This window comes from Vicugna pacos, chromosome 23 (genome assembly GCF_048564905.1).
Source record: "Vicugna pacos chromosome 23, VicPac4, whole genome shotgun sequence".
NCBI classification, from domain to species: domain Eukaryota; kingdom Metazoa; phylum Chordata; class Mammalia; order Artiodactyla; family Camelidae; genus Vicugna; species Vicugna pacos.
In genome coordinates, this window is record NC_133009.1 from 3,373,771 (window position 1) to 3,384,751 (window position 10,981).

The 10,981-nt window shown below is 42.1% G+C and overlaps 1 pseudogene; it reads right to left on the bottom strand.

Annotated features, from left to right (window-relative positions):
• Window positions 1-1,879: 1,879 nt before the first annotated feature.
• On the bottom strand, window positions 1,880-8,611 carry LOC102528170 (THO complex subunit 6 pseudogene; annotated as a pseudogene).
• Window positions 8,612-10,981: the final 2,370 nt, after the last annotated feature.

A 10,981-nucleotide genomic window follows, 5' to 3' on the forward strand; every position in this document is an offset into this window, starting at 1 on the left:
GTGGGGTCAGAAGTTATTTAAATAATATAACTGCATAGTGCAGTGGTTAAGAGCATAAACTCCGGTCCATACTGTATCTGTTCCCATCCCGGGAACTAGCTCTAATGAATGCGGGCAAGTTCTCTGAGCCTCAGTTTCCTCATCAGTGAAATGGGGATGGTGATGACATCTGCCTTGTAGGACTGTGACAGGTGTAAAGTGCACAGACAGTGCTTGGAGTGCAGTGAGTGCTGCATCAGTGTTTGCTGTTGTCATCAACCGGGGTCTGTCCTCCCCTGAGCTGGGGTGGCTGTGCACCCAGTGCAGCCCTTTCAGAGGCAGCTTCAATCTCCCTGCCCGTGGGCAGGCCGTTTCCATTTCTTTTTCTACATGATTTAAAGTGCTCATTATCCCTTTGTGATCTGTTCTGAGAACAGCATGATTCACCCTGGCATGGGGCCTCCTAATTGCCAGTAAAAGGGGCTGTTGTGAAGGATTCAGCAGCGTTTAAGTGCTAAAAAGACCATCCACTGAAAAGGATGATTGCTTTTAACAAGGCTTCTTGGAACCTTGGCATTGCCACAACCTGGGGGTGCAGGGGCTAGGTGACCTCAGGGCCAGTGAAGGGGTGTGACTCAGAAGAAAGCTTATGGTCACCAGGAGCAACTGTGGAATTGCAAACTGGAGAATGTTATTGAAGAAACTAGTGAGGTTTTGTAGAGACCTCTCAGTGAGTCCTTCCAAAAAAAAAAAAACTAATGAATGATGCTGGGTCCCAAGGCTTAGGATTGGTGGGAGGACCCAACAAAAAAGTAAAGCCAGAGCTACTACCATCAAGGGGATGGCAGACTAATTGGGGAACTGGATTAACATAGAGAGCTTTAGATGACTGTTTTCCACCTCACTGTGATCCCTGGGAGGGAGACTGTTATTTCTCTGTCACAGAGGAAGAAACCCAAGTCTGAAGAGATTAAGAGCCTTCCCCCAAGCACACAGCAGCTGTGTCAGAACGGAGATTCGAACCCAGGTCTCTGGGGTCACAGTCAGAGTCCATGAATTCTTTACGTCTTATAACAGGCATCAAATTGTTCAGGTGAGAAATTACAAGTATAGTGCTGATGGCTGAGGATAGAGTTACCGTTCTCCCCATCACACACACACACACACACACACACACACACACACACACACACTCACACAGCCTGGGTAGAGGGATGTAAATAGAATAACTGGTCATGTTACCATCCGTCCTTGCCTGGCTCCATATGGATCTTCTGCCTAATTTCTTTTTCCTGCTTGGATTCCTCTCAGGCTGTGGGCACACAGGCTGGCTTTTTGAGGAGTTACAGTACAGACCAAGTGGCCTGCAGAGCTTAAAATTGGATATCCAGCCTTTTACAGAAGAAGTTTGCTGACCCCTGTTCTACATCACAAAAGGAATATAGCATTAACATTGGGGCCATGGCAGGGTAAATTGTGAGGTTTGTTGTGTGGGGAAAAGATGGCCCTCCAGGAAGCCAAGTAACCTCAGGCCCACGTCAGATGGCAGAGAGCCTGCCTAAGCCACCTCTTGGCTTGGTACTGGGACATGCTGTGAGGTGACATTTTGCAGTACAGGCAGGGAAATTTCATGTCTTTTGTTTTAATTCCCTGCCCATCTTCATGTGAACAGAAAAATATTCCAAACCAGATATATCTTAAAAAAGAAAAAGCACCTGAATAACAACACAATTCGGCAGCCTCTGGATAAGCAAGTCTGGGTGCCGGGCTCGTCTGCCTTCCGCGCCTGTCTCGTTGGCTGGTTGTGGCATTAGCAGGAATGCTGGCAAAGCATCGCAGGCATTCTGTTTTCATAGAAAGGGAACTTCAGGCTCAGCCTTTTATATGCAGTCTATTTAGAAACCTTTCCTTCTTTTGTAGTTTATTTTAGATATAAACACTACAAATGTTCCCACTTGTGTAGGTGGTGAGAGGGGAGGAGCTACAAGTGACAGGCTCCGCTGCGAAGCACAGAGGCTTGTCAGCCCTTCTGCTGTGGTGTGCTAATTAAGGGGCTTTTGTTTTCTTCTGCGTGGCCTTGTCTCTAAACATGAGTAGACTTCTCCTGGACCTTATCTTCTTTTCTTTTTCTAATACCACAAGCCATATTGTGTCATTTGCTTACATGCACAACTCTCATTACATTCTGAGTCATCCTTGCATTTGTTCCAATACAAGATTATCACTTGCTGTGTAGTTGGGAAGCTCCACCTCCCCTTTGGTTCAAGCCCCATGGTCTGAGGGAGGGAGGGCCTCTTAGTGTTAAAATCTCTTTACAAAATGTAAAAAGGTGTGCCCCCTCCTTTATCAAAGAGGTTTCTAAAGAGTGAAGCACTCCATGCATGGGTTGTCTTTTCTTTAAATTTGGAGGCTCTGTACCTGAACCCTTTTCTCTAACTCTTCCATAGAAATACTAGAAGTAAGAAGTTTTCAGGTTTGTCTGGTCTTTGTTGCCTATCCAAATGATGTGATTTCTTCCTGCAAACAAAAGAAAAGTTAATATTTAACTGAGAAAGTGATGAAAAACATGTAAAGCCAGATACATCCCAACTGGTAGCTAATAATTTCACCTATAATGTGTTTGGGCATGTGCAGATGTTTTCCTTTGGCAGTAAGTATTGGAGAGTAAAATGTTTGTAATGAATGTTACTTTTTTACATAAGCTGTGTGACTGTACAGGTCACTTACCGCAGGTTGACACTGGCAAGTATTGAAGCTCATGTTTAACTATTGGAAGAACATGAAAATGAGCACAAGCATCAAACTGTCTAAAGTAAATCAGTAGCTGAAATATTAATAAAATGCAAATGAAATGTGATTATCCTGAGTTGTAAGTAATGTTTACATGAAAGTCATCAAACTCACTGGCATCAAATAGGTAAACTTACTATACATTTCTGTGGAACAGCTGATGATAATTTTGGAAGGTGGTGTATTTTAAAGTTTTGTTTTATGTGTGGTTTAACTCATTAAAAAGGTGTACACTTTATAGTCTCTATTTTATGAAAGCTGAATGAGTTGAATTATAAAACTAGACCCTAAAGATTATTGGAGGGTTACCATTCCCAGAGAACAAATAAGTATTTTAAAATCCCAAATTACATTTAATTTCTAAACCTTTAAAGAAAGTTCCAAGATTTTATAAAACATTTCAACACTGTTTTTGTCTTCGCTATTAATATCCAGTTGACTAGATTAAAATCCAATGGACATTTATTGCATCTAAAGATTTGCTGCATGCAGCAGACCTGACATCTATCTTACCTCAATTGACAGACATAAGAGGTAAGGATTATATCCTTATTACTAATATCACCAGTCTTTTCTTAATTTTCCACTTTTATGCAGCTTTTAAATATCAAGAACAGAGCTGTAATAAACAGTAGTTTTAATCCCAGTGAGTATATTTCTTGTGTAGAAGAATTTAAAATAACTTTTATAGATGTTTCTCCCTCAAGTAGGCAGAGCGTAACTCTCCAATTCTCAAGTATTGTCTTTCTAAAGAGTACAGTATTGAAAGGGGGAACAGAAGGGGACTTTACAGCAGAGAAACCCGACAAGCACTACCACAGCCACGGGGTGAAAATCAGCGTCAACAGTGGTATGCCATGTTGACAGTGTGTCTGCTTATCGATGTTGTGAAAGTAACAGAGAACGGCATTGTTTTCTGTAGTCTCCTCCTCAAAGCCTAAACCCCAGCCTAAGCATGATAGGAAGAAACAGCAGAAAATCTCATTGTTGGCATTGTGTACAAAATATCTGACAAGCACTCTTCAAAAATGTCAAGGTCATCAAAAAAAGCAACAGGAGCCTAAGGAGATATGATGAGGAAATGTCATGTGACATTCTGGGTGGGATCCTGGACCAAAAAAAGAACATTGACTAACATTAAGGAAATCTAAACAAAGTATGGACTTTAGTTTAAAAAAAAATGAATATACAAACCAAAAAAACCCCACAAACAAATCCTGGTGAAAATGTGTACTGTCTTGGATTTGATAGACACGCTTGATTATGTTATGCAATGGATTTCTCTAGACTTTAAGAAGACATATCAGCTAATTCTGTTGTAATGTGAATAATTCTCTCAATGAGAATCTGAGAGCAGTTCAGCTGGGCAGGGCCTCCTCCTTCAAAGAGTTATTTGAAAAGGAAAACATCTGCAAGAGAATATATCTTAGCATCTCAGATCTGAAGAATTCTTAAAAAGCTTCTTGGAATAAGAGAGATAAGGCTTTTCCTACCTGACATAAAAACCTGGGACATATCCTAATGTTTATGAGAGAGGTGACAGTTATATGCAGAAGAGATCGTACTTTGGAAAAACGAAGTCCTATATGAACATATAAAAATGAATTTCCCAGGCCACCGAGGATGCATTAAGTACAATCTGATGTGTCTTATTACCCTTCTACAATATTGCAAGTGGATATAATTAGGAAATTTGCTGATAGCACATATCTACCAAAACATTATAGCCTCTGTGAATGCCATTCTTCCAGGCCCTTGAGGCTACAAGATTATACCTTTAGTAAGAAAATCTAGGATATATTTTTTTCCCAAAATATATTAATTTCCTTTGTCTATCATTAGAAGGGCTACAAGTTGTAGCAGAACAAGAAATCAGAGCTATATCATTTTATTGAAATATTTACTATAAAACAAAATATCCTCTAATTTTCATTATATCAAATCAGATCTGTGAATTATTTTAGTTTGTGAATATGGATATGGCTTTGACTTGTCTATTCCATAACAGTGGTAATGAATATCACATAGGTTGCACACAGATCAGTGGTGAAAAACTCCCTGCTCATTTCAGCTTACAGGAAGTGCTTAAACGCACCACTTAAGCAAGCCAGCAAAATCTGCATCATGCTATTCTTTTGTACGCCTCATGGAAGGTATTCTTAAGATATGGTACAGTGTTATCTATATTGCCTGATGTCAGATCTCATTGCATGGTGACTCAAGACATACCTGTTGTGTGTTAGAGAGGAACTTGGGAAGTATAATTTGAAAAGCCAGAAATCTGGCTTGGCTTTCCAAAAAAAAAAAAAAAAAGATTGTAGTGATAAAATCACATAAATTAGGGATGGAAAAACATTTTAGACTTTGGCCAATTTCAGGCTGATATGTGGGCTGTTTATTGTCCTTTTTATTTTTCAGAGATGACACAGTTAATGGTAATGTTCTCCAACAGTGTGAGAATGGTTTTTCCTTAAACTTTTCTGCAAAGATATTCTTTGGAAAAATAAAGTCTGTCCTGGAGCTTTCCTGTGTAAATGATTTATAAAGCCTGTGGTTAATCAAAATTTGCTCTCCAAGGTTGCATTCATTAATTTATTCATTCACTGGGTACTTATTGACTGGCATCATGCATGTCAGCATTGTGCTGAAACTCTAGGGATAAAGGTGAGCAAAAACAGGCATTATACCTACCCTCATAGGGCAGACAGTCTAGTGAGGAAACGGATATTAAGCAATGGACACACAAATAATTCTAAGGTAACACAATAAAGTAGAGATACAGAAGAGACAAACACAGTGAGAGTACAAAATAAAGGATGGACTTGGTCAGGATTTGAACTGTTCAGCTACTGACATGCTATAGACACACACATTTACAAAAAAAAAGAAAAAAACAAAATAAAGAAAAGAACTAAATAAAAAAAAAGAAAAGAAAAGAACGAAATGAATGAGCCCACCTTGTCTATATTTTATGCCTATCTTTTTGTTTTTATCAGGGAAACCCTAGCGTTTTGTGGTTTTACTTCCCCAAGTAATAAGTATTTGCTCTGGGTTCTTCCAGTTTCTCTATTGTAGCTTCATGAGCACAACCCAAGGCTATTGTTCTTTTTTTCTTTTTCATCACCTGAATTTGACTGAAAACTGACAAAAATGGGGTGAGGGGAGGGGAAAGAAACTGGTTAGACATACAAAACCCATGTGGGGCCCATTCTACTTACCACAGGCTTCATGTAAGATTTGAGGAATTTATACTTCAGGGAGGATACAGGTTTCAGAAATGGTTTAGAATTCTTATTTTCTATGGCCAAAGTGGCTGAGATTCTCTCTCAGTTATGAATGAGCTTGTTGGAGGCTGGTCCCGCTCAGCAGCACCGGCTCCTGCGTGTGTCTAGCGGGGCAGGGAGAGACTGGGAACTAACTATACTCCATAAACTTGTGGGCAAAGACTTTGCTAATATTCTTGCTACTAATATGATGTATAGATAATATTCATAAAATTGCTTTTACAAATAGAAAACCCAAGTGAAATGTGACATTTACAGAAATAGATTAATGGATACATCTACACAGATTAATTGGAACAGCTGTTTTGATGAAAGAGACCTGTCAGTTCAGCACAACTGCTTGAATGACTTTTTCAATTTGATTTAATTTGATCTGATCTAAGTAGTGTACAATACCAAGGTAAAAAATGCACCCCATGTCTCAAAATTAGAAGCATGGACTTTACGGTTGGAGGGAAACCTGAAGGTTACCTAACCCCACCTCCCAATCAGCACAGGAACTTTTTTTTCTGTAAATTCTCTTCCTTTTGGCTCACCTCAGCATGATTACATGCAGCAAAGGAGAACCTGCTGGTAGGCAGGCAGGCAGTTTCACCCTAATGCAGTTATGAATACTAGGACTTTTTCTTTTGCATCCAGTTGTAGCTTCTATTCCTTTCCCTTTGGAAAGGATGTCTTTCTCTCTTCTACACAAATGCCTTTGATTATTTAGTATGGAAGTAATCCTAGACAACTTACTTTCCTGAGCATCAGATTCCTCATCTGAAAAAAGGAATCAGTAGTATTATTTCCTAGGATTTATGCAGGAGTTAAAGCAGACAACTTACTTAAAGTGTCTCCAGCACACAGAAAGCACTGCTTTATCAACGGTGCAGTCAGTACAGTATCGTTACTGTTGTGCTGTTATTTTACCTCCCTAACATGTCTGTTTGCCCAGCTATGCATTCTTTGCCTCTTTATTTGTTCTTAATAGACTTCGGTCTGTTTTACCTTAAATTATAGAGCTGAACACAGTACCACCCATGGTCCTAACAATGTAAAACACCATGGGACTGTTTCACTTATTGGTCTGGACATTTTACTTTTCTTTCAACATAAGTGTTACCCATTCTTAGTGTCTTTATCACACCATTGGATCATACTATCCCAAATAATTCCCTAGGTTCTTTTCTTCCTTTCTTTGAAAAGCCCGAAATTTTATTTGTATAAAAAAGAAGAAAAAATGCGCCAAACCCGAGATGGAGGTGGGGGTGTCGCTGGAGGGCAGAAGGACAGGGAGAAAGCTCGGTAGCCTACGTTGGTGAAGACATCCGCCCTGCAGCTGTTGCCTGCGGCTGTCAGGACCTTGCACTCGGGCTGATGCCTGCTGGCTGAGGCTGAGTCTTAGCAGCCCTGGGGAGGAGCCAGGCACCTGGGCCTTGAGCTCCTCACTTAGCTGCCACTGGCTGACGCAGTGACCCTGGCCGCTGATAGAACCAGGACCTGGTAGAAGGTGACGTGCTTCTGTGGTGCCCACATACGGAAGATGGTGGTGGGTGTGGAGGATCGGAGGTGCCAGAGGGTGAGCGCTGGGCCACCTACACCTACCATCCAGTCTGAGTCAGTTGCCAAACATCCGATCCAGCGCCCACTGTGGGGCCTCGAGCACTCCTCGTGCTTGTAGACCTCGGTAGTCTGGACCTCCTTGGCCGGGCGGAGGTCCCAAAGCCGCACAGCCCCATCCTCGTCACCTGACAGCACCTCGGGGCTCCGCTCCCGCAGTGCCAGGCAGTGGATGTAGTCGGTGTGGCCCCGGGGGGCCCGCCTGAAGGTCCCCATCTCAAGGTCCATCGAATGCAGCTGACAGTCTCCCCCAGCCAGGAAGAGGGATTTCTCCTCGGGGAGGAGAAGCAAAGCACTGACCTCAGGTACTTCCAGGCTGGTCCTGTGTGGGGGCTGACGTAAGGAGCAGCAGCTCCTTACAGCCCTTCTTGGGGATCCCTGCCCAAAGCCAGGCCTTCGCCTCCCCATCCCCAGCGCCGAGCAGATGTCGATCAGTGCAGACCATGCTGTAGACAGGCCCCTCGTGGGCTTGGAAGGCCCCCACGGGCTTCTTACTTTCCTCTCTGGCCTCGGAGCTCCAAGCAGCAGACAAGCTAAAGACGGCTATCTGCCCGTAAGCGTTGCCAGCTGCCAGGAACAGGGTGAGACTCTCCGGGAGAAAATGGTCCTGTGCCGCCCGGGCAGAGCCGTAAATGCTTCGGCCTGAGCCGGAGGCCCCGCGCGCGGCACCGCTCGCTCCACCTCCGGAACTAGAAGTCCCAGAGCGCCCGGCGCGCCAGGCAGCCCCGCGGGTCCGCCAGCGCCGCAGGGCGGCTCCCCTTAGCGCCGCCCCGCCTCCCAGCGCCGCCGCCACGCACCCCGCGCCCCAGGAGCGGAGGAGCCCGCCGAGAGGAACCCGACACTAGGGGGCGCCCACCGCGGCCGCGCTGCCCCGCCCCCGCCCCCCCACTGGGCGGAGCCGCCTTCCAGCCGCGAGCCTTCCGTCTTCCGTGCCCGGGCTCCGGGGGGTTCTCCATGTGAACAATTTTACACCTGTCTTTTCTCATATATCCTTCTGGTTTCATTTTAAGCTAAAAGTAAGACCTTTAATTTATCTACGTTCAATTGTATTTTTCTGAGTGGGCTTTTTGTTTTAGCCTATTTAGAACTTTAAGAATCTTTAACCTGTTATCCAACAAATTATATTTTAATCATAACTTTAGGTCATCTGCACATTCGACAAGTCCCTTTTCTAAATCTTCAGTCACACCACGATTGTTGACTAGGACATAGATGAGAATTAGCATTTCAACATTGTTTTTGTAATCCATCAGAGGAAATGAAGCCCTAACATACAGCACCAATGGTGGGGCTCCAGGGCAAGGGATTGAATTTGGGTATGATTCCTCCATTATAATCTTTAACAACCAGTATTCAGGTAAATTCCTAAATCCTTTGATTTGCCTTGATTTTAGAAATTACTCTCTTAAATGTTTTCTCATTCTTACCTACACAAAATGTATGCAACACATCAGGCCTGGCAGGTTCAGGGTTGTAGCTGAGAGGAGCAATAGATGACACTAACATTTAGTAACATCAAACCCTACATTTAGAAGGAAAACCAAAGAGATTATTATTTTCAGGCATAGAATCCAGCTTGTCAGTCTCCATGGAGCTGGTTGACAGACTCCTAGAGGCATATCACTTTAAAAAAGGAATTAATAAACTTAAAAAAAGGAATTAACATTCTCTAGTGTCAGTGGACACTTTTGAGATTCAAAGGTGGTCAGTTAATAATTTCACCAAGTCATTAGGCATAAACAAGACTATAAGGGAAATCCTCATTTTCCTGACTCATATTTTATGCTCAGTAAAATGGATACTTAAGTAATTGAATTGCACTTTAGAATTGAGTGGAGATTTAGAAGTCACTTTGTTCACCTTTTCTCTGCATAACAGAAAACATCTGACTCAGTCCAACCTCTCACAGTCCATGTTACAACACCCCTGAATTGATGATTTTTCAGTCTGCTCTAATGAATGCTTTCAGTGCTAAGCATGGTGGCACTATCTGGAGGGGTAGTGAAAAGGCTCCCAAAGGGTTTAGCAGTTTTATGTATTACAGTTCTCCTAGATAGAAGTCCTTCCTGGAACTTGTTCTTGGTAATTCACCTTCTAGCAATTTGTAAGTTAAATTGGTGTCCACTTTGTAGTGTCCCAGCTAGTTGAAGACAGTTATCACATGGGCAGAGTTAGATGAGTGATATGATGGCATGAATACCACAATGTACCTTTCCCCAAAATTGCGTTTAAAATGTTACCAGTTTGAGAGGCATTTGTGTTTAGGTTCAGGTCCCCCTAGAGGTGTAATACGGTTATCTGAATTGTTTTTCCTGGCATATGACTGCTACTGTCAAACTCAGTGGATGCTATATTGCATTTATTTGGAAATGGAGATGCATAGTGAGTGGACAAAGAGTGTAGACTCCTTAGTCAATGTGTATTGAACTGAAGTGTTTAGTCACTTGCTTATCTTTTGGTGAAATTCTCTTATACTCTTAAAATATTTCATGTTGAAATATTTAACCGTGCTGCACTTCCTTCAACAACTTGTCTTAATTCTTTAATATGAGATCAAATATTAACTTTTATGGGAAACTTGCTTGAACTCTACACTGTTTTGCGTCCTCTTTTATTTACTGTTCTAGCTCCCCATGCACTGTCTTCTTCTTCTTCTTCTTCTTCTTCTTCTTCCTCTTCGATTCTTGTATTGGGGGTAATTAGGTTCATTTATTTATTTACTAATGGATGTACTGAGGATTGAACACAGGACCTTGTGTACGCTAAGCAGTCACTCTACCACCGAGCCATACCCTCCGCACTGCATCTTCTCATCCTCATTATCACACTTATCACACTTTTCACACTGTGTTTGTTTTCCTATCTGACTCTCCTGATAATAGTAGCATTTACTGAGTGCTTACTATGTTCCAAGTTCTGCCCACAAGATTTAACTGATTAACTCAGTTGATCCTCAGAACAAACTTATAAGAGTACAACTATTATCATTCCTGTTTCAAAGGAGAGGAAACTAGAGCACCACCACTAGAAATTGTCCCAAAATCATAAAGTCCTAAGTCCCAGAGTGTCTGATCTAAGATGTTGGGCTCCTAACTGTTACTCTATGGTGCTTCTCTGGAGCTGCTCTTAGAAGGCAGGAGCAGGCTTTGATCTTTGTATTATCAATATCTAGTACACTGCCTAGAACGTGGTAGGGACTTGATAAATAGTGTTGAATAAATGAATGGATACATGTTTTCTACTTATTTTAAGTATTTTGAGTGATAGAAAACAAAAATCATCAAGATTTTAAGAGTGTAAAGGACTTTAAAAACTTATTCAAGCTC